This window comes from Enhydra lutris, unplaced genomic scaffold (genome assembly GCF_002288905.1).
Source record: "Enhydra lutris kenyoni isolate GAN:26980312 unplaced genomic scaffold, ASM228890v2 scaffoldscaffold13, whole genome shotgun sequence".
Lineage (NCBI taxonomy): Eukaryota > Metazoa > Chordata > Mammalia > Carnivora > Mustelidae > Enhydra > Enhydra lutris.
In genome coordinates, this window is record NW_019154097.1 from 10,307,997 (window position 1) to 10,331,999 (window position 24,003).

Sequence of the window (24,003 nt, forward strand, 5' to 3'; positions counted from 1 at the left end):
ACCTTCCTCCTAGAGTTGTTGGAGGTAGTTATGTGTACGTAGCTTATGTGAACTGAAGTTACTTTGTAAATTGTAAGATCCTCATCAAAGGAGAGTGATTGCTTTATTATATACATACCAAAAAGGTCCATGCCCTGTACCCAAAACCTAAAGGGAATGAGACACTCTACCCTAAATTCACACTGGACTTATTCCTCTTTTGGTTATGACAGAGTCTGTTAGAAAATACAGAAATGGTGTTTCTATACTCTCTCAGTATGATGGTGTAAAGAAAGAGCCTTTCAGAAAGTGTTATTTGGATATCCCAAACCTAAACTTATTCTATATACAATCTTTCTATTATTCCTCTGAACTGTTTTTCATGGAAGTCCTTTGTTTTAGAAAATTCTGAGTGAATCCCAGTATTTGGGAGGCCAGAAGAAGAGCTATAAAGAGATCTGAAGTACTGGCGGTATCAGCCCAGTCTTTAAAAACTGGATAAGTATTTTTTTTTTAAGATTTTATTTATTTATTTGACAGACAGAGATCACAAGTAGGCAGAGAGGCAGGCAGAGAGAGAGAGAGAGAGAGAGGAGGAAGCAGGCTCCCTGCAGAGCAGAGAGCCCGATGTGGGGTTCGATCCCAGGACGCTGGGATCATGACCTGAGCTGAAGGCAGACGCTTTAACCCACTGAGCCACCCAGGCGCCCCAAAACTGGGTAAGTATTTATAGGTAAATGATAACTGGCAGCCTGGGCAAAGAAGGGGTGGGTGAGTGGAAACTAGGAAGCTAACACAGTTAAGGATCTAAATCTCAACTATCAAAACATCTTGAGTAACAGATAATAGTGGTATTGCATTCCAACGAAATTCTCTATGTAAGAGAATTCTCTTATTTCTCTGAGCCTCAAACAGAAATACCAATTAAGATAAACATTCACTTATTGTTGCATGGAGAATGCCAAAGTATGTGCAAATATTAGTAATCTTTTGCAGACATTAGTGGATATATTAATGTTTGAAGGTGACGGATGTCCTATGTCTATTCTCAAGAGCAGCAATTTATTATCTAAAGAGAGATCTCTACTAGTTTAGAGATCTGGAATAGGTTAATTCTTTCCAATTTCTACCCTATTCCACAGACCCATATTATAACCTAGAGATTTCTATTTATGGCAAAAATGTATAATCAGTTTACCCAAGTTGCTTTTCTAATGGAGAGGCTACTTAGGGCAGTCAACCTCTGGTGATGAGCTACCCAAGGGAGGAATTTTGCCAAACAATTACAGTGACATTACAAGGCATAAAGTCAATTGGCAACCAGGCATTGTTCCAGGCGATCTGAAAGACAAAGTACATGGCCAAAGCAAATAATTCACATTAATATATTTTCCTAAACTTCGTATTGTCTGATTCAACTATCTGCTTAGTTCAGATGAATTGGAAAATTGCCCAGTCTCCACAGCTCTCAGCAGTTAGGCACAAATGCCTAACATAATAAGTTAAATGTTGTGAAATAATAATTTTATTGAGAATAAAACAAAATCAAACAATGGTGAGCAAACAGACATTAATTACTCACAAACACATCTCCAAGTTAGAAGAAATCATAGCATCAATGCTGGACATAATAGAAGGCAGAGCTACATAGACACTTTGGAGCCACAAAGAGTGAACATGACTCCTAGCTACCTCTTTTTGTAGTTGAGTGACCTTGAGCAAGTGAGGTCCTTAAACAAGTGACCTTAACCAAATAACTCCTAATCTCTTCACCAATAATATGTAGGTAAAAAATATTAACCTGAGAAGATTTAGTAAGAATTAAATATGAAAATGCATTGTGCCAAGCACACAGTCATAGTGCAATGAGTGCCAGCAATCTACACTACTATTTCTTTGATACTTAGAGTGACTCACTGTGTGGATATGGCTGTTGCCTCTTGGCTCTTCCCCTCTCTGCTTTGGGATGCAAGCGCTAGTACTATAGTACACATCACATTCTGCTTTGCCAGGAGGATCCTGGTAGGCTCTGCCAACAGAGGCAACCAGACAGAAGCTGCAAGGTGGGAGGAAGAGTAGGGACTTGCTTCTTGTCTTCTCTTCGCTTCCGGTGGGTTTTATGTCTGCTTCCAGTTTCTATAAGCATCACCCAGCAGTGGGTTTGCATCCCTTCGGCGGTTCCTTCCCAGGGCAGATTAAATCTAAGGCAGCCTTTCTAAAACTTGCAGAACCACTTTATCCTACAACTTCAGAGATATCAACACCAACTAGCCAGTTTACGGCCTGGACCTGAGACCCTCAGGATCCCTCCTCAGAACTCAGAGCTACCATCACCAGCTGAACAGCATTACTTTTCTCAAATACCTGAGTTTCAGCTCCACAAGCTCTTCCTCTAAGCTACTAAATATCATTGTTTGCAGCCTCTTCCTTTTGTCCTCAGCTCCAGGAAAGTAACTGCTTCCAGGATTTGCTATCTTCATACCAGGGAGTTTTCTTCTTACACTTCCAGCTACCTAACAACTTCGTACCATTATCTTAAGATGTCATTCTTTAAATAATTGGTGTGGTTTCTATGTCCTCAGCAGCCTTCACTGATACACTCAATATCTATGACAGTTTATTTAATCACTTGGGCAGCTTTGAAAGATCTTGGTTTTGAGCTAAACTTCCCTCCAAGTGACCAGCATCCACGGGGTCCTTTTGAACCATACAGAATGACGTTCTTCCTGAATGTCACTAGCTTGTCCAGTATTGGCATGTTTCAGACCAGGTTACTGCTATAAAGTCAGAGAACCAGGTGGAAGAAGAAATGAGATAGACAAGGCAGCAAGTGGGAAATGTCATGAAGGCATGGACAGAAATGAAATGATTGAATCTCTGTTCAAGCTAAACCCACAGTGATGGATAACCATTCTAGAACTTACTCATAAAATTCCAATAAAATGTACAAACTGATCTGAGGCAGCATTCCTCAACTTTCCACTAAACTATCAAATGAGACATAAAAATACATAAACTTACAACTCTAAAAAGTCCTATTAACAATCAGGGATGTTGCACAAACTGCAAACTGGCAGAACAAGAAAAAATACAAAATTAATATTGTATCCGAAAATAACAGTAGCTAATATTTCTTGAACATTTCATATGTATCAGGCCTTTCTTAACAGTTTCTATAGGTTATTTCATTTATTCTTTTTAAAAATTCAGTGGAACAGATTCTATCATCCCTGTCTCATAGATGAGGAAACTAAAGCATAGACAGGGTAAGTGATTTGCCTAGTTGCATTTAGCTAATGTAAGTAGTAGAGTGGGACTCAAGTCAGGTAATCTGGGTCCTCTAGCTCTTAATTCCTATACTGACAATAGTATCTTTCCTTCTACCCCTTAGTTCAATTAAAGAGTCACCATGGCTCCTCTCCCGTATGGGTCCTCCTTCTTGAGGTAGTCAGAATGACATTCAATCATTTCCTTCCTCTGCTTAGTATTTTTTATTCCTGAATCTAATAGAATGCATCTCCAAGGGAAGAGTGTATGGGAGAGGTTTAATTCCCAAAAGAAAAGCACCACAGAAAGTAGCAGAATCAGAAATCATCCTAATAGACATGTAAACCAAGAACTGTATGTGTGTGTGTTTGTGTGTGTGTGTATGTATGTATGTTGTGTGGTGTGGTAGTGGTATGATGGTGGTGTTCCTTTTATTGGTTCAGATAAGTGATTCTCAACCAAATGGGTTGGTTGAGACACCTGGGAATTTTTTTTTTTTTTTTTTACATTCCCATTTCCACATTCCCCTTGAGCCAGGAGAGCTAGGATAGAGCCTAAGTGTGAATTTTGTAAAGGCTCCCTAGGTCAAGGAATTGATTAAGAGCCACTGGTTCATATCATCAAAAAGCAACAGAGTAGATTTCAGCTTGGTTCAGCAGAGTCATACCACAGGCTTGATGGCTGCTGAAGACTGGGAGCTGGCTTAGGTGACAGACACAGCAACTTTGTGTCCACCTGTTTTTATTAGATGGAGATTTAGCCAGAACATAAGTGGATTCAAAATAAGTCAATTAGCAATCTAAGCAGCTAGTCTGTTGGCAAACAAGATAGAGATAGATTTCTTATTGTTCCATAATAAGAACTCCCTTCACCCAAGAAAAGGACAAAACAACATGGGCCCTAGGCAAATGCTGAAGAACAGGCAAAGAAAAGGAAAATTAGTTATTTTAGAAGCCAAAGAAAAAACAGAAAAACAAAAACCACCAAACTCCTGATATTTAATCAATAGCAGGATAATGTGACTTTTATGAAACATAAGTAATTCACATGAGAACATGTTGAGATGAATAACAGGATGGAATGAAAAAGAACAGTATTATATGGAAAGAAACTTGGAAATGAAAAAGCCAGTAACAGATTTCAAATATGCTTTGGAAGCATAAAAGGTATAATAGATATTGCAAAGGACTGAATAAGTGACATGGAAGACACAATATAGAAAATCTTTCAGGATATAGAACAAAAGGATCAAGAACTGTAAATAATGAAAAAGAATGGCAGGGAAGTTATGTGTCTCAGTTTGTGCTCACACAGTTCCTGTTTAATGCCTATTGTCCTATGTAATTATTAACCCCTTACACTTTCAAAATTGCCCTCATTTGGATATAAACTCTTTGCTCACCTGAATATGGGGGATGAACCTAAGAATTATGGTTTATCTAAGAAAGGAACCATAACCACAGGACCAGAAGGACTAATAAAAGACATCTCTGAGAAAAATGTTCTCTTCAAACAAAGTAACAAAAACCTCAGTTTCATGGATTTAGCTCTTCCTTGGCATACTCTCAATAGAGATGAATTGCACTTAGACATATCTGGCAGTGTTTTAATTAAAAAAACTATCAAGTGCTTAGGAGTAAAGAAAAGGAAAAAAGTAACCTTCCAAAGGATAATTATAAATATTATGGATTTCTCATTTCTGTTACATTAAATGCTCAAAGTGAATTTATTTGGGAATTTTATGCCTTGTTAATCTTTTATTTGTAAGAAAAATGACAAAGACATGTAAAATACCCAACAGTATAGAAAATATGCCATTCATATGCCCCAACTAAACAGCATTTATTTTCTTCTTCCAGGAATTGATGCTAAGGAAATAATCTATAAAGTAGACAAAAAGTGTATGAACAAAGATCTTTATTGTGGAAAATGTTATGACAAAAATTGTAAAAAGCTTATCCCAAAGCTTAGGAGAATACAGAATTAATAAATTAACAGTGACAATGGGTTTCCCATGACATGGGGAAACACTAGCAATGCCACATTAAATGAAAGTCCGATAGAGGAGCACCTGGGTGGCTCAGTGGGTTGAGCCTCTGCCTTCAGCTCAGGTCATGATCTCAGGGTCCTGGGATCGAGCCCCGCATCGGGCTCTCTGCTCAGCGGGGAGTCTGCTTCCCCCTCTCTCTCTACCTGCCTCTCTGCCTACTTGTGAACTCTGTCAAATAAATACATAAAATCCTTTAAAAAAAAGAAAGACTGATAGAAACTCTCCACATTTAAAGAAAAAATTTTATGTAAAAACACTAGGAGAAATATCTCAGTAAATTAACAGTGAGTATTTCTGGATTAAGGATTAAGGGAGTTTTTCAAGGCTTTCAAATTTCCCGATTTTATAATTAGAAGAGAGTCAACAAGACAGAGAGATATGATTTGTTTGAGGTTTGTGCAGATGTAAGATTGATGACCTAATGCGAGTGAGAGCAAAGCAGAATTTAAAACTGACTATACATTTGTCATTTCACAAGTGCATTCATTCATTCCTTAAATAAGAATTTAAGTGATTATAATGTGCAAAGGACTTTAATAGGTCCTTGGATTGTAATGGCAAGTAAAACAGAAAACACTGATCTCACACAGACAAAAATGTATACAAGAAGATAAAAGTTGGAAGGAAATAGATGTGAAGGTGATATAACTGTTAGTCTTACCAAAAAAAAAAAAAAAAAGATTTATTTATTCGAGAGAGAAAGGGAGCAGAGGGGCAGAAGGAGAGGGAGAGAAGCAGACTCCCGATGAACACGAAGCCCCATGTGGGACTCGATCTCACAATCCTGAGATGATGACCTGAGCCAAAATCAAGAATCAGATGCTTAACCAACTAAGCCACCCAGGTGCCCCGAAATTATAAGTCTTTAAAACTGTAAATACATTTTTTAACATCACCATTAGATTGTTGTTACATAAAAGTATTTAAAAATTATTTTTTTTAAAGTCAATGAACAACAAAGTGCTATAAAGTGAGGACAACATTCCTAGACCAGAGTATTATCAGCCTGCTTTTCCAGAATTATCCAGAATTCTTCAAAACATTTGTTTAGCAACTTCCTTTACACAGGATTTAGAAACACTGAACTCATGGTAGAGAAAGGAAACCCAATGATGAGATTCAAGGACATTTCTGTATTCTGAAATGACATTCTTATGAGGGACTCAAATCACTTTGTCATCACTACCTTGCTAATGATCTCATTATAGAAGTATTATCAGCTTTCCTGAAAACAAAAACAAGAATATCAAGGGCATTTGTCAGCTTTTTGCCATGAGCTTACTTTTCTTCAGTTCCTGTTGAATTTTAACGTGAGAAAGAGAGGCCCAAGGAAAGGGGGAATAAGAGTAGCAGCATATATATATATATTTTTTAATTGAGTATTTGCTGTATGTCAGATGATGTTGCTAATCTACGTAATATAGCATACTTAATCAATACTTCAACACCACGAGTAGTTATCATTATCTCATTATCTCTAGTCTATGAGTAACATTTTAGAGTCCAGTTATGAGCACACCTGGAATTGATTACACTCATTATCTTCTAGTGCCTTTCTTCCTGTTGTTCCTTTTCTTTCAAATGAGGGTGACCACCTGTCCTTTACAATACATATTTACTTGAGCTCTTTCCCGCTGCTCCTTAAAGCTACGGTACTTAGGGTGACAGGCCTGGGTCATCTCTGATTGCTTGGCCAGTCACTGAGGCATTTCTGGTTAATACTTGTCTATGACAAATGCCTTGACACTTCTCAGTCCAGACGTGTCACACTGGTGACCCTATAGCCCTAATGAGCCTGCAGATTGCATTTTAAAATACGATTTATTGAATTAATTGAATTAATTAATTCAATGGGAGGAATTTTATCGCAATGTGTGTGTGTGTGTGTGTGTATCAAATCATCATGTTATATGCTTTCAATACCTTAGTCTCATTTGTCAATTACACCTCAATAAAGCCCCCCCCAAAGTGAGTTCATTGTCAACATTTAAGGAAATGTTTACATTAAAAGAAAAAAAAAATCCCCAGCCTGGCTTCCTTTGAAAATTCAAAGTATCTGGCAACACCCCCATGGGTGGACAGCTGGTTGCAGCGGAGTGGTGGCTGGCTGCCTCCTTTAGAAAGGTCAGGCACTCTTCAGTTGTCTACAGTTTTTACTACTCCCTACTGCATTATCTGGGACCGTTTTTCACATTTCCATTACCTTCCTGGCCCCTAGAAGGCATCTGAGCTTGAAAACTCTGCCCCAGGTCATTGATCTCAAACTGTACTGTGCATATATGAATCATCTGGGGGAGTTTCTTTAAAAAAAAAAAAAAAGATATATGAAGAGCTATAGAATATAATTTAGTGGAACTCAGTGAGTTCGAGAGGATCTGCACTTTAAACATTACCTTAGGCTTTTTTTTTTTTTTCTCCCCAGGAGGTGCCTTGTCACAGTTTGAAAATCACATTAGGGGAGATTCTTAGGATGTGATCCCAAAATATGATATTCTGGATCATCTTTGGACACAATCACCTATGCGGCTGTTTGCTTTTAGACAGATTTCTGTGCTCCAAGCTCAGGGGTTCTGATTTGATAAGTTTGGGAATCATATTTTGAATAGTTACCTGTGTATTACTATCACACAGATGGCCACTGCTCCAGAGGTCGGAAAGCCTAAGGAATTATACTTAATGGAAGAAAAGGAGCCAGGAATAGAACTGGTTAGTCTTGGCTGGATCTGAACTCTTGTCTGATTTTCTGATTATTTTGTTTGACAATGGATGACAGGATAAAATACAATTCCAGGCTTTTTCTCTTCTTAAGTGGTGATTATTCCAGTAACTTTACATTTTATCCACTCTGATTTTCCTTAATTTTACATGTCGAGAATCTTTGGCTATACAATATAGCAAAATTGGCTTAATGGGGGATTAAGATTCTGGAAAGCAGTGGCTTAAAGATTTGAGAACAATGTCACTTTTCTGTCACTTGTGGTCTCCAGGAAATTGAAAACCGATTTGTGGACAATGAAGGATGTACAAAAATCTTAAGAGGGTAGTAGAAACAGGTTTTTTACTTCTTGCAAAATCAATTTCCTCAAGGCCTGACTCTACCAGCTTTGTTCTATGTAACAGTAAATTCTGGGTGGTCGTGAACTCTATCCACCACAGTGAATGAGGATCCTTTTTCATAAGGTGGTACACCTTCTCAGGTTCATATGACCCCACCGGAGCAGTCAGTGGGTTTTCCACTGGCGTTATGCTTAGTTCTGTTACACTGGAAGGGATGGAAATGGACCATTTGTTCAGTTGAAACAAGAGTCACTGAGCATCTACCATGAGCCATGCACCGTGCTAGAAGCCTGGGGTTTAATTTAGTGGAGGAGAGAGAGACACACGTAAATAAATAATTAATACTCCTGTCCGATAGATCTAGTAAAGAAGAATGTACAAGTAGAAGGGTCACAAAGAAGTGGAAGTGGTTGACTGTGGCAGAGAGAATGGGCACAGGTGATATCTGAGCAAAGGTCTGAAGGCCAAACAGGAGTTTCAGGCAGACATGAGGGGAAAGAGCATTCCAGGCAGTGAGAATAGCCCGTGCCAAGGCTTGGAACAGCATTGTGCGTTGCAGCATTGCTGAGCAGAGTGCAAAGGCTGAGGGGGTAGTATCAGGAAGAAATGAGAAGAGTTAAGCAAAGCTCAGATAATGGAGAGTCCTGACTGCCGCACCAGGCTGCTCAGAATTCAGCCTACAGGTTAGAAGCTGGCAGAGGGGAGGTGGTTCATGAGAGAATCTTAGGTTGATCAGGGACTTGGCATTAAATAACACTGAATCACACGTAAGAAAGTTAATCCCTTTTCAATCAGTGTTTAATCCTTCTGCTAAATCTAGGAGAAAGCCTCCATTTGGTGTCGGTATGCCTTTAACACTTCCCTCTCACCTAGAAATGTTCCCGTTTCAAAGAGCTCAGGAAAAGCTACCATGCTAGAATGATTTCGTTTTCATGGTGTACTTATTTTATGGCATGCCTTTTTTCTATTTGCAGCAAGGGGGACTGGTTCTTCACTGACGTCACCATAAAAAGGTTTTGTGTTTTTTTTTTTTAATGAATTTATTTAAGTAAAACAGTAATTTTAAAAATCAGTAGCGGTAGGTGATGCCGAGATACCACCACAGTTACAAAGGCAGTACACACAGGCATGAACCAGGCACGATGCTGCTGCCGTTTTAGGGGAGGGGAGGGATTGAGGCGGCCAGTGACGGCTTCTCTTTCTGACAGCAGCTTGGAGACTGGCAGGGAAGAGCCATGGACAGAGACAGGGAAGTCGGCTAGGACAGTCAGGTACTGGAGGCAAGGATGGTGTGGCCAAGGTTAAACCTGTTGGTTTATTCCTGATCTTTCCCTGTGTTGCTCTGCACAAAGGGGATCCTCAGGGTTCTCCTGGTCTGGGGTGGGGGGTGGTGGTGGTGGTGAACCCAGAAGTAATTCTGAAACATGGAAACTGAAAGATTTTTAAGTGGCTGCTGCCCAGCTAGTGTTAATTAAAGGTGGACTTGGAATGAAGGTGAGAATGAGATTTGATTATTTTCCAGGATCCTAGTCCATTACAAAATATTATTTAGAAACAGACAAAATCTTAACTCTGAGCTAACGTGTTTTCTATGGATATTAGTGGGCAATCTGAACTTCCATATTTGATTTCCAAAGTGTCTCTCATTCTAACCTGCATCCTGGCTGTAGCTTTCCTATCCTGTCAGCTTTTCAAAGCCCCTTCCTCTCCTCTTTAGGCCTAGGATGGAGTACTGGACTTTAGGGGAATTCAGGAGAAGCACTTTTCTGGAAACGTGAAACTGCCCTGTTCTCCTTTCCTCTCCTCCCAGCTGCTGCTGACCATTTCAGAGTTATAGTCTGACCACTCTGGTTCAGAAGGACAGGACACAGGTGGGCTATTCCCACTGCCAAATCAGTACTGGGGAAGGTAAGTCCTGAATTTCCAAAAGTGGAATGAGAAGTGTTTACCTGGATCAATAAAAATGCTTCTCATCTGTTTTTCTTCCCTTTTAAAGATTTGTTTATTTATTTTAGAGAGAGGGGATCTCAAGCAGACTTCCACTGAGCAGGGAGCCCGATGCAGGGCTTGACCTCACTACCCTGAGATCACGACCTGAGCCGAAATCAAGAGTAGGATGCTGAACCTGCTGAGCCACCAGGCACCCCTCATTTGTTTTTTAAACATGAATTTACAAAGTATTTTTAATGGATATTATCTTCCTGGAACCCAAATCGATTCTTTAAAACAGCACAGTAAGTCCTCCACCAATACCTGCTTAATGAGCAACTATTTATAATTTGTAACAGAAAAAACGGAGACTCAGAGAGGTTTTCCAAGACTATACAGATGACTCTGGAAATATAAGCGAAAGCTAGGTTTTCTTCTGGTTTTCCTCCTTACTCCATATCCCCTTGGTCTGAAACAGAAAGAGCCTGTAACAGATAGTGTTCAGTGTCTACAGAACTAATACCAGAATTCTGTCACATCATGGGCTAACCAGCATTTTGTGACCTGGCCTGTGGTCTTAACAGCCACAGATAATATTGTTTCAATGGAAAAATCAAGTTTGAATAGGAGCTTAATTCATCAGCAAATCAGGAGAACTTGGGTATATATCTGTCTTTCTATATAGATATATAATAGAGAAATGCTTTTTAATATAATAACTTACATTTATTGATTTTTTTTTAAATCACACACACACACACGCACACGCACATGCACACGCACACACGCATTTCTATTCCTAGAGATCTTATGCTTTCTGGACACCTGTATCTCAGAAGAATGTCATGAATTGGAAAGAGTTATTTGCACATGTTTGTGAAAGGTCGTGAGAACCAGTTTCCGTAAGTTTGCTAATTATTAACCTGTGTTTCTCTAGCTTCAGGAGAGGCATGTCACAATCTTGAGAGTGGGGGATGGAAGGCTTTTTTGAAATATAATCAGAAAACTTGGAGAATCTGATAAATTCTCTTAAGCATGGTGTACCCTGCTCCAATTCTGGGAACTACTCCTGTAGTGAATCATTGTTATTTAACGTGTGTTTCATCCCTCAGGAGTACTGGGGCATGGAAAACAAATGGTAATACTGGCACAGTAAAATGGCTTTTGAGCAGGGAGGTGGCATGAAGCTTAGTGCGTTATACTTGCTAAGTATTTGTTGAATAAAAAATGAAGAATGAATAAATGAATGAAAGTTGCTTTGCTTTCAGAAGATTCATCTAGCAGCAGCGTGCAGAATGGTTTGCAGGAAAGAAAGGAGAGCTATAGAGGCTATTCAAGAGTATTGGCGGAAGGAGCTAATGCTGTGCGAAAAGAAGGAAAGAAGAAGACAGAGGAAGTATACTAAGGAAGCCAACAGAACCTGATGAAAAGAGAGAGTTCCAAGATGGCATAAGAATTCTTGTTACCGGTGAGAGGGGATGCCACCTTAGGGTATCTTTACATATTTTGAATTTAAGGTGAGAATGAGATATAACAGGGAATTCCAGTTAGAAATTCCTGATATTGCCATAAGCAAGGAACAAATTCAGGAGTCTACACCTTGGAAAATAGCCCTATGTCAGAGTATGCTAGATCTGGTTATTGTCTCACTATTCGTACCTTCTTTGAAGATGTGCCCACTGAAAAATGTCATAATGGCTAGTACCTCGGATAGTCTATTTATTCATTTATTCAGTAAATATTTATTGCTATGCTCATTCCTACCTCAGGGGTTTTGTACTTTTGTTCTCTCTGCTCCTAATGCTCTTCCCTTAAAAATCTGCATGATTCACTTCTTCATTCTCTGCTCAGGTGTCCTCTTCAGACAAGCCTTAGTGACTAATCATAGTCATACTCTAATCTTTGACCCTGCTTTATTTTTCTACATTGCACTTGCCTCTACTTAAAAATATCATATTTATGTTTGCATATTTTATTGTCTATTTCCCCTACTGGAATGTAAATTCTTTGAGAGGAGGAGTTTTGCTGTTTTATTTACTGCTATATTCTAAAGCTTCTATTGAACACTTAATTCAGAAATCTGGCCTTTGCTGATTGGACTAAGGGAGGCCGTAGAACAGGAGAAGGATGGGGAAGCAATCCATATAGTCTGAACCCATTAGATAACTGCGGAATGTGAGTTAAGAGAAATAAAACACACAGATGATTAGAGCTGAAAGTCCTACCAGGTTCAGGCTACAACCTGTCACGGTAAATCAGAACCCCATCCATGCAGAAGTTATGGCACAGCAGCGGGAGAAGCTGGTATTGGGAGAGAAGGATGGAGCAACTGTGAAGAGAAGAGCCCAGAGAAGAGCTTTTGGGCCCCAGAGGAAGGGAAGGGAGTAGCTACCCCAGCACTTTCCAGCAGCGCGGGCCAGCTGTACCTCCTGCAACTCAGCTCCTGGTCAGGTTCCTGTAGTTTCCAGCACAAACCCCTCACTTTGAGCTCCATGGAGTGAGTTTCTGTTCCTTACAACTGCATGCCCTCTGACAGCAACAGAATGTCCAACAGAACTTTCAATGAATATAGAAAACGTTGTGTGTCCGTGCTGTCAAATACAGTAGCCACTACCCACATATGGCCACTGAGCAGTCCAGAGCACCTGAGACACTAACTTCTACATTCTACATCATTTTAATTGAAACCAGTATTCATACAGGGCAGGCAGCTGTCATATTGGACAGCACAGCTCTATGATTATTACCACAAAGGGTCAAAGACAAGAAGCACAATCAGTACAAGATAATGAAAGAGCTGGAAAAAAAAAAAATCCCCCCAAACCCAAAACAACCATGATGATGTCCCAGAACTCAAGCAGAGCATATTGCACAGCACCAAAAATTAAGGAATGTTAAGGAGGATGAGTCTGGTAAAGTCCATTTGGTTAAAGTGTTACTGATTTTTCTGTGCGAAATACCTGGATTCAAGCAATAGGGGTTAAACAAATGAAATAATCTATTCAAAGGCAAATTTTCTAGCTACTAAAATAATGGAAAAAAGATGAACGACATGGGAAGATATTTATAATATAAAAGTTAAAAATCATAAAATAGGGGGGCGCCTGGGTGGCTCAGTGGGTTAAAGCCTCTGCCTTCAGGTCATAATCCCAGGGTCCTGGGATCGAGCCCCACATCGGGCTCTCTGCTCAGCAGCGAGCCTGCTTCTTCCTCTCTCTAGCTCTCTGCCTGACTCTCTGCCTACTTGTGATCTCTGTCTGTCAAATAAAATAAATAAAATCTTAAAAAAAAATCATAAAATAGCATGGTTCCCAATTTTATAATATATACATATGCCTAGATCTCCATGTTTTGGGTTCATGGGTGATTTTTATTTTATCCTTTGGCATTTTTTAAATTATTGGAATTATCCACAAAGAACATACGTTTCTAATAATTATAAATAAAGGAGCAAAGGATATGCTTAACACAATAAAATGGCTACATCTTTTCAAGCTGCATTATAAACCAAAGTGATAGTAAATATTACAATAATTAGCCACTCTGCCTTGCTGAAGTTAGTCAAAGTCATTCGCATTTGCCTCTCCTCCCTTTGAGACACACATTTTCAGATATCTTTAAGGTTTATAACTGCAATTATAGATATGGTGGCCAAACAGCAGAGTCTGCTGGGTCTTCTTAGAGCCAGAGGAAGGTCTGTTCTGTGATGGATTAACCTAGATTTCCCACAGTCAAACATGGGACACGTTTAAAAGCTGTTTGGAACCCTCCTGCTTTGTCAGGCTGGATTTCTAGGATGCTTTAACTTAAAGCGGTCTTTTAGGGACCACTAGATGGCTCTCTGTGCCTCCCACTGGGTGAAGATATACTGGATTAACTCAGGCATGGCTTTATCATTCATTTTCAGGTATACACTGAAGCATTTCCTTATGTGTGGAACACTGTATGAGGTGACTCAAATTAATTCCTTATATAGCATCAAAACAAGAACAGTTCTCCATCTGAACCTATTAAATTCACAACATACAGAAGCAAATCCTTTGTTTAATGGAATCCCTGTTTAAGTACCTCTGGCTGCGACTGAACAAACAGAATTCTGCAATCTGCCAGACTGTGATTCTGTTAGATGAAGACATGCTGGGCATCTCACTTTGTTTATGGAAATAAAACATTTTTTAATTTTAATTTTTAATTTTATTATTTTTTTAAAACATTTTTTATTTTTAATCTGGAGAGTATTAACCCAACTTTTGTTTGACTTGGCTTTGAGTTGAGGTTTTCAATACAAAAAATACCAATAGATTATATGTAGGTTTTGCAGCCATCAAGGTGTTTAACATGAAAAGTTCTGCTAATGACCACCCCTAGCTGAGAAGAGAGTAGTGACAACCCATTTCCAAGCCATTCTTAGGAATAGTACTGAAAGATCCAGACTGAGCCATTGTTTGGAACTATACAGACTCAGCCATTGGCAGAATGTTGAAAATATAAAGCTAGATTGCAAATACAAATGAAAACACCACTTTTTAATACAGAAATACTATCAACTCAGAGTGCCCAAGTTTCAAAAAGCCCTACCAACTCTCAGTTTTCAGAAAATTAAAAAAAAAAAAATTTTCCTCTCCTGTCCTTTGATGTCAACACCTAGCTGGACTGACAGTAGGGCTTTCTTAAATTGTACCCTGTGGTTTCCAAAAATTTTTAACCATTAACCTTGAGAGAATAAAATATATCAAAATGTTACTCAAGGTTATCTGCGGACACCCATGGGGAGTAGTCCATACATATGCATTACTTTTATGACCAGAATAGCAACAGGCATGTAAAAAGTCCCTCAAAGTTGTATGCATCAAACAGCTTTGATATAGTCAGCATTCAGTAAAACACAGTTTGCCTTATGTGTATCCATTTTCTGTAAACCTCAGTATATAATAGTGCTATTGTCTCTAAACTTTTGAGCTAACATATGCCACAAGTCAGTTACATTAGTACAGATAAAAAGCCTGTATGAAACAGCAGAAACTTCTGAACCTTCAATCCATGTCAAATTAGTTTGCCCTCTCTAACAACCTCATTTCCCCCAAGAAGTCTAAAATGTCACCTGGCTCATGGTTCTACTGTTCCTTAAGTTTAATTCCTGGGAGCCTCCTGTGAGAAATTAGCGTAGTAGATAAAGCAAGAATAATGAGTTCCTCATACCAACGAATAGAAATAAAACATTATTTTTTATCTCTGATCCAAAGAGCCAATCATTCACGACCAATACAAAGGAGCAACTAGTTGAAACCGGATCTCAAACTTCACTTTTTTGCTAATGGAGTTTCCATACACCTAAGCTGAGGGTGTGATTCAGTAAAATGGGAACTCTGTTTCAAAACAGCAGTTTTCTTTGTTTTTCTAAGGTTTGGGGCAAGGGAATTGGATCTCCTAAGCTTGAATACACTGTGCATCTTGAAAATGCATATAGAGGGGCACCTGGCTGCCTCAGGCAGCTGAGCAACGGACTCTTGGTTTTGACTCAGATCATGATCTCAGGGGTCGTAAGATAGAGCCCCAGGGCCAGCTCCGTGCTCAGCAGAAGTCTGCTTGTGATTCTCTCCCTCTTCCTCTGCCCTCCACCCCTGCCCTGCCCCCGCTCATACCCTCCCTTTCTCTCTCTCTCTGGAATAAATAAATAAATCTTTTTAAAAAATTAAGAAAAAATGCATATAGAAATACTCTGGAGAGCAACCCGGAATATGTGAGTTCTTACTCTGATAATTTCAGTTTTTATTAATCTTGCATGTCAACACTTTACATCAAAAGAATGAGCATTATCATAATAAGAACACAGAGTGCTCTAGGTGTTGTGCTTAGAACTTTGCATACATGGTGTCATCCTCACCACAACTTTAGGAGATAGTTGTATTTTATGGATCAAGAAATTGAGACATATTTCCCAAGGGAAGAGGTCTAGAGAGTTGTAAAGCTAAGAGTCAAACAGAAGTCTGTGCTTCACAAAAGCCTCTTCTCTTAATTCCAGCTTTGTATTTCTTTCATTTATGTTACTCTTGTCTCATTTGCAAAGTAAAGGTAATAAATACTACTTGTCTTGCTCACCTCAGAAAGTAATTGTGAGGATAAAATGAAAAACAGATGTGAAAGGACTCTGATAAATCTAAACATACTCTACGATTTATTTTTTCCTAAAATTTATACTTTCATATTGAAGTATCAAAAGCATTGGTGAGGAAATGTAAAGGTGACTTATCTTTTTTCTCTTAAAATTTTTTAAAAAATATTTATTTAGTTGAGAGAGAGAGAGAGAGATCACAAGTAGGCAGAGGCAAGCAGAGAGTGAGAGGGAAGCAGGCTTCCCGCTGACCAGGGAGCCCGATGCTGGGCTCGACCCCAGGACCCTGAGATCATGACCCAGGCCAAAGGCAGACAGACGCTTAACCATCTGAGCCACCCAGGCGCCCCATTTCTCTTAATATTTTTAATCACATAGGCAATACATACTTTTTTTTTAAATATAAAAGTGTGAAAAAAATAAATAAATAGAGGTGTGGATAGGGAAAAAATGGACTTCTATTTCCATTTTTATAAATAAAATTCTGGACTCATAGTTTCCAGGATCAAGGTCATACTTTATACAAATTATATAAATCTTTTTTCTATCTCTGTGTCAACATATTTTCATTTGAATGGGTATATAGAACTCCACTGTAAAGATATATCATGATTCATTTAAGTCAATTCCCATTACTGGTTATTTAGCATGAAATATGCTTTTAACAATCAAACTTGAAGTAGAGTCTCTCTTTTATCCTCTTTTCTGAGTTAATTCAAAAGCAGTGATGGACCCAGTCTGTTCTTGGATTGTAGGCTAACAAATACACTGAATTTAGAAGGAGCTATTAGTCTGTTTTTCTTCTTGGTGACTTCTATTTTCCTAGAATGCATAGCTCCTCATGTACTCTGTATGTTGTATATATTGTTTTCTACCTCACAAGACTGCTAGAAGGATTCTGTGAGCACATTTTTGAAGACCTGAAAAGCATAAATGCTACAAAAATATTTGATTGAGTTTTTTTCCTAAATCTGTGACTCAAATGAAAAACAATGGGGGCATAATTCAGCCTGGCTAAAAAAAGAAGTCATCCTGTTTCTTTACCACTTGAATCCTTCAAGGCTCATCTCTACCAGGAGACCATCCCTGGCCAGCCAGATACTAGCCTTTCAGTGTCAGTATTTACCCCGACTGACACAATACAAGTTCAGGTCTGTATGATCAGCCTGCTCCCTCAATGCAGGAGATCCCAGTGTCCCCCGAGAGTGACTGAATCTTACACACTCAGAAGGAGAACTGAAAATCTGGCTGAGGTGTTAGGTTGGGTTAAGGGAAGGGAGAAAGTGAGAGCAGGTACAGGCACCTGGCTTACTCTTAGTTCACCTTTTCCCCATTGCTCTTTTCTCCCACTATCCCATAAAGAAAAGATCTGAGAAAGACAAATGAATGGCTTAATGATTCCCATTAGTTTGTTATTCATGCATTCACTCAAAAAGCAATGTGGCAGATGCTGAGACGTTCTTTCTTCCTTCTAGCCTAGTTTTATAGATTCAGCATCACATTTCCAGTGTCGTACACTTCCTCTACTTTTCTGTGTATGTGAGTGGCAGTAACTAGAGTTGGCAGGACAAGAGACAATGAGAGTCTCATCTCTACATTTAGTGATATCACCAAAATGAACAATATCTTGCTATGAGAGCTCCCTGCCCCCTGTAGTTGCCTAGGACAATGGTACTCAGAGTAGCTGGTTTGCAAACTCTTATTATCTGTCCAAGTTGAGATAAGGAGTTTCCCCCAGCCCCTAAAGATTATTTACTTATTTGAGAGAAAGAGAGAGAGAGAGAAAGCAAGAGAGGGAACACAAGCAGGGGGAGTGGAAGAGGGAGAAGCAGGCTTCCTGCAGAGCTGGGAAGGAGCTTTTGCCCAGTATGAACCAACACTCTGCTTTTTTCATCAAGAAAAACTTCCGTGAAAATAATATCAGAAGAGCCAGATGGAGAGGCCATACTCTCAATGAACACTCTATTATTGTGAAGTTTGCTTACAGGAAAAACTTCTAACCAATGTAAGAGACCAACATTTCTGAAAAACCTTGGGCATCTTACTGAGGCTTCGATGGCAATACCTAAGGGTCTAGAAACTGTTAGATGTGTCATAGGTGGAAATTTGCCCTCGGTATAGAAATAGTACCTATGGCAAGTCTTCTATTTGGGGGCAAATGTGCAACATATTTAGAAGTCTAGTTCTTTTTTTTTTTTTTCCCTTTTTTGATGGAGTGTTAAACCTACTTTTTTTTTTTTTTCCTGAAGAGAAAGAAAATGAGGGATTGGAGGGTAAGGTGGAGGATGAAGACATGATACACAGTGAATCTCATCCCAATTTGATTGGTAACTACTAATGAGAATTAGTGAAAAATTAAGACTTGGATGATTCTTATCGGACCAACACTTGTCTACCAGTTGTTTGGCTAACACTATAAATTTCCCCAAAGTACTTCGTTTTTTCATCTGATTCACAAAACAACTCTGTCAGATTGGTAAGTACTTTCTTTTGACGGATAAGCACAGATGTTCAGAGATGGAGGCACTTGCCCAAGATTACATGGCCAGTAAGAGGCAGAGGAAGGCTGAGAACCTTTTGACTGTTACTTAATGTGCCTCCCATTATATTGTGCCCTTTTAACCAGCGTGACTGGAATTTGACTGGAGGTATTCATGAAATAAAGTCTAAGGCACAAAATCCATGGTGGATTCTGCAACACCCAAAGATACAGTATTAAGGAATTAACAATGAAACTGGTCTTCAGATGATGCAGATACTTAGTTCAGTTGATTCGATCATAAATTAACTCCAAGATGGAATAGTCAAAGAAGGTCAAGACCAAATATTCTCTCTGATTACACTGTGGCAGGCACAAGAAAAGTGGGTGAGACAGATTAATTGCCCAGTGAATGTATCTGTTAACCTCTTCTGATCTATTCATCTGGGAAAAAAATTTAAGTATTATAAAAACAAAAAAAAATCCCCAAATTAAAAATAAAAACTTATAAATTAATCCCATCTCTGTACCTCAAGAGGAGACTGTAAAAGATCACTTCTAAGAAAAGTTTTGTATCACTTGACATTTAATTTGAAATCATTTATCTTCAAGTCAGCAACAATTAGGTGCTACTATCAGCCATTCATCATGAATTAACAGAAGAATATATTTCCCCCAGAGGACAGAAAGCAGTGCTTTGCACGGAGCAAGTCAAGGAAAACCAATACAGTTGAGAGTAGATCTTTTAAAAATAAATGTCCTTTACTTGTCCCCTAACATATACATTAGTCACCCCTTATCCATGGGGGACCCATTCCAAGACCCACAGTGAATTCCTGAAATCATGAATAGTACCTATACTATAAATACTGTGTTTTTCCTATACATACATACTCACGATGAAGTTTAATTTATAAATTAGGCACAGTAAGAGATTAACAACAATAACCAAATAAAACAATTATAACAATCTATTGTAATAAAAATTATGTGAATATGGTCTGTTTACCAAAATATCTTATTGTATTGCACTCACCTTCCTCTGGTGATGATGTAAGATAAGAAAATACCTATGTGATAAAATGAAGTGAGGAGAAAGCCGAAAGCATTCTGATCCGGTGGGAAGCTACTACCGACCTTTGACGCTACCAGAAGCTACTACTGACCTTTGACGCTACGTCAGGGGAGGAGAAATCATCTACTTCCGGGACCACGATTGCGGGCAAAACCTTGGCTAAAGCGGCACTACCAGCTTTCCCCACTTTCTGAAACTCCACATTATGCCACTTTGCTTTCATAAAAGCGAAAATCCCCTTCTGAACTTTTTCCATTAGGGAAAGCAGGTGCTAATGTAAGTCTTTCCTCAACGTGAAGTGGTATTACACAAACTTTCGGAAAGCGGAGAATACGCTTCACTTGATGCCACTTCGGCTTATGAAAGATTTTATAGGACTGCTTTACTTTCAGATAGTGGGGGGAACCTGTGCCTTAGTGGTATTATTGTTGTGGTCCCTGTATCAGAAGTGGCACTGGGCTAATAAATAGCCAAACTAATACATAGGCTCGGGTATTTAGTACTGTGTTGTCAGAGAAAAGGGACCATCTAAGAACACTGTATTTCCATGGGAATAAACATATTAATTAGCATATACGGCTCACGAGTTTGGCGAACTGTGGTTGGTACGTTCAACTTAAGTTAAAAACAGTAATACACATAAAAAACCCAACGAAACAAAAAAAAATGTAATACACTTTTTGTTTTTTATTTTTTTAAATATTTATTTATTTATTTGAAAAAAAGAGAGAGAGGAGTGTGTGTGTGTGTGTGTGTGTGTGTGTGTGTGTGCGCGCGCGCCCATTCCTGAGTAGCAGGAGGGGTAGAGGGAGATGGAGAAGTAGAGAAGCAGACTCCCCGGTGAGCGGGGAGCCCAAGTGTGACTCAACCTCAGGACCCTGAGATGAAGACCTGAGCCGGAATCAAGAGTCCACTGCTCAACCAACTGTGCCACCCAGGGAGGGGCCCTGAGTCCGTTTTTGATCGCCTGGGTTTGGATCTAAGCTAATTATATTATTCCATTAACTCTGCTTAAGGGCACCAATATGGAATTAACTTGAAATATACATTTTAGAAAGAAACCTGTATCTGTCACTAACTGAGCAGGTAAATTTCAAGGAGTTAACTTTGGAGAAACTATACAAAATCCCTAGAAGAGAAGGTAGTATGGGATGGAAGAGAAAGAACAATTATAGAACTTAATATAACTTAAACGTAACTGGATCCATAGGCAGCATCATTACTTGAAGGTCGTGGGGACAGAATTTAGAAGTAAGAAATTATCATTTTAATAGAATGAGTTAGCCTCAAGTGGAGGTTTGAGTGTAAAGTCAAGTCAGAATTTTTTAGATGGAAAGGTGCTTTGATCCTATCCTATGTGGTAATGTTGTATGAACTTTTATTATGTATGATTTCTGAATTTTTTATTATATATGATTTCTGAAAGTGGGTAGTTTATTATCTTACAAACTGATGGTCTTATGTCTTTGTTTCCAATAAATAGTTTAGTGAAATAAAACTATAATGCTTTCCTCAGGGTGTTGATCATTTCAGTCGTATCTCTTTCCATTCACGAGCTATGGCAGAACACTATCAAAACCACTATTTATTAATTAAAAGTTTCATATGAAGGAAATCAATCGCCCAAAAGAAAGTGAGAGAAAACACTGTTGTCGCTACTGCCACAAGCAATTTTGATTTGTCTGAATAAGAGATACAATTTTATTTCACTTCTTTGTGTGGACAAGTCCACTTTCCTCTAGAATCCTTTTTTGAGGCACTGACCCAATCAATGTATTGGGTCACTGGGCAGTAGAATCCAATGAGAACAGTGACTAAATTAAACCACTTTTATTTAATGTATAAAATGACTCTGACATTCTTTTATATTTTGAAAGTTGTTTTTTTTTTTTTAATCACATCAGGGTACGGGAGAAAGGTCTGCTTTTTAGCAGACACAAGGGAAAGATCAGTTATTATTTTTGCTGAAAGCAGATTATGGTCATATCCTAAAATTATATATTATGGTGACTTGACATTGAGTTGGACATTCTTAATATACAACCTTATAGAATGACTTGTAAATGATATACTAAAAGTAAAAAGTTAGATATGTTGGAATTTAAAATACAAAGATAAATGAGAGACCATGTCAGTTGGGCAAACAAGATCTGAGTTAATATAATAATCTCTCCCTTTCAAGACGTGTGTCATGAAAATAATAGTGACAACAGTGATTTAAAATACATTTCTGAATTGAAGTACAGAAGTAGATGTGCTTGGCGGCATGTTCATTTTATTGGCAACTTGTAAGGGTTGTCGCCAGAAGACTGTTCCCACAGTGGTCGTAAAGCTGTGAAGTTGTCTGATTCTAGATGCTGCTTCACAGTTTCTCTGGTCCCCTAGTTGTAATGTGCTGGATACTGCACAAATCCATCATGGAACACAATTTCCTTTCTAACTAAGGAACACTAATTTGGGGGAAATTCTTGCTATTTAAGACCTGCCAAACAATCTACAAATGGAAAGGAGTCTGGAGACTGAGAACACTATTGGCAACTTATGAAGTATTAGGTAATAAAGAAGCAATGATGAGAAGCACGTGATGCTGACTCTTGCATTTTGTTCAATCTGATTCTTTATATATACTAATAATGATGCACCCTATGGATGCAATTTCGTGTTTATAACACTTTGGCCATTGGCAGCATTGTGCACCTGTGTTTTCCCTGCCTTCCCATCTGCTGCCTACAGTCATTCAGATTCAGGTGACGGAAATGTTTTAGATAAAATTTAATTAGCCTGCACTCTGCAGATCAAATCTCTATAGTTCAGCATTAAATAGCAATCTTCTGGGCAACTGCTGAAAGTAGCGGGTGCCCAGCCTTCCTAAGATTAAAAGAGTAAGATTCGTTTTTTTAGAAAAAGAAATCGTTGGTACTCTCGCGATATTTTATGCATAGATTCTACCAAACTTTTCACTTGTATTTGGCCTTACTCGTTTTAGCTTTTATCTCTGTATATATATCAAAAGTGGAAGAAAAGAGATTAAAATATTTTTTTCCTGCTAAAGGGATAGCGAAATGATATGTAGAGTTAGAAATTCTCCAGTGTCTGGACTCTTTTATTAGTACACTGACCAAAACTTTCCTTAGTTCCTCAATCTTTACCATGGGGCCAACACAGATTACCTATTTGTTTCATAAATATTTGTGCAAGGCTTAATGAAGCTTGATATTTTGATAAAAAAAAATAATGCACAAAATGCATTAAACTCCCATTGTTGAGAGGATCCCGCCCTCTCTTTAAATATGTACATTGTCAATATTAAGTTCACAAATAGCTTATTTTATTGAAAATACATTCAATTTTTTAACCTATATAAACGAAAGCATTAGATTCTTCTGTTTTTAGTCCTAAATCATTGAGACAGAAATGGGCTGAACACAGCGACTGCATACAGCCAGTCTCTGAGCCCACAACACACAGATAGTAGGTAGGGACCAAAAAAACACAATCCCAAATGAGTCCTCCCATCGATTTTTTTCGCTACCAGATATTAATACTACTGCATTTCAATGCCCAAGGGTAATTAACCGCCCTTCTTTACCTATGGCTTCCGTACTATTGCAGATTTCCTGTTTACTCATAGGAATTCAGAGGGATTTTTTTTCTCCGTACACCACCGCCCAAGGCTCAGGCACACCTTCTAAAGAAGTCAGAGCAGATGCAGCTCTTCCTGCCTCATGCTCACTTCTTCTCGGGAGTTAAAGACTCTAGCATCTTCGGGAATCTCACATCCCCATCCCCCGAGCTCATCTTTAGAAAATCAATTGCTCTCCAGGCTCCTGAACTTTGACTTCTACTTCCCTCCAGCATCCACTAGGTTTTCCCAGCTCGTCAAAACATGAGTATTTTTTTTTTTCGCTTATTTCCCCCCACTTCCTTTCTTCTATCTGCTACCCCTACCTCTTATTTCTGTCCGCACTTACACTGTCTTATTTTACTTTTACTGAGGCTCTTCAAACAACCATCCATGGACATGGTCCGATCCTTAAACAGTAATCAAAGTTGTA

The 24,003-nt window shown here is 38.7% G+C and overlaps 1 protein-coding gene across 2 annotated transcripts in view; it reads right to left on the bottom strand.

The window, feature by feature from the left end:
* LOC111146052 (glutamate ionotropic receptor NMDA type subunit 3A) overlaps positions 1-24,003 on the bottom strand; it is a 150,885-nt gene that overhangs the window by 126,088 nt on the left and 794 nt on the right. The window lies entirely within an intron of this gene.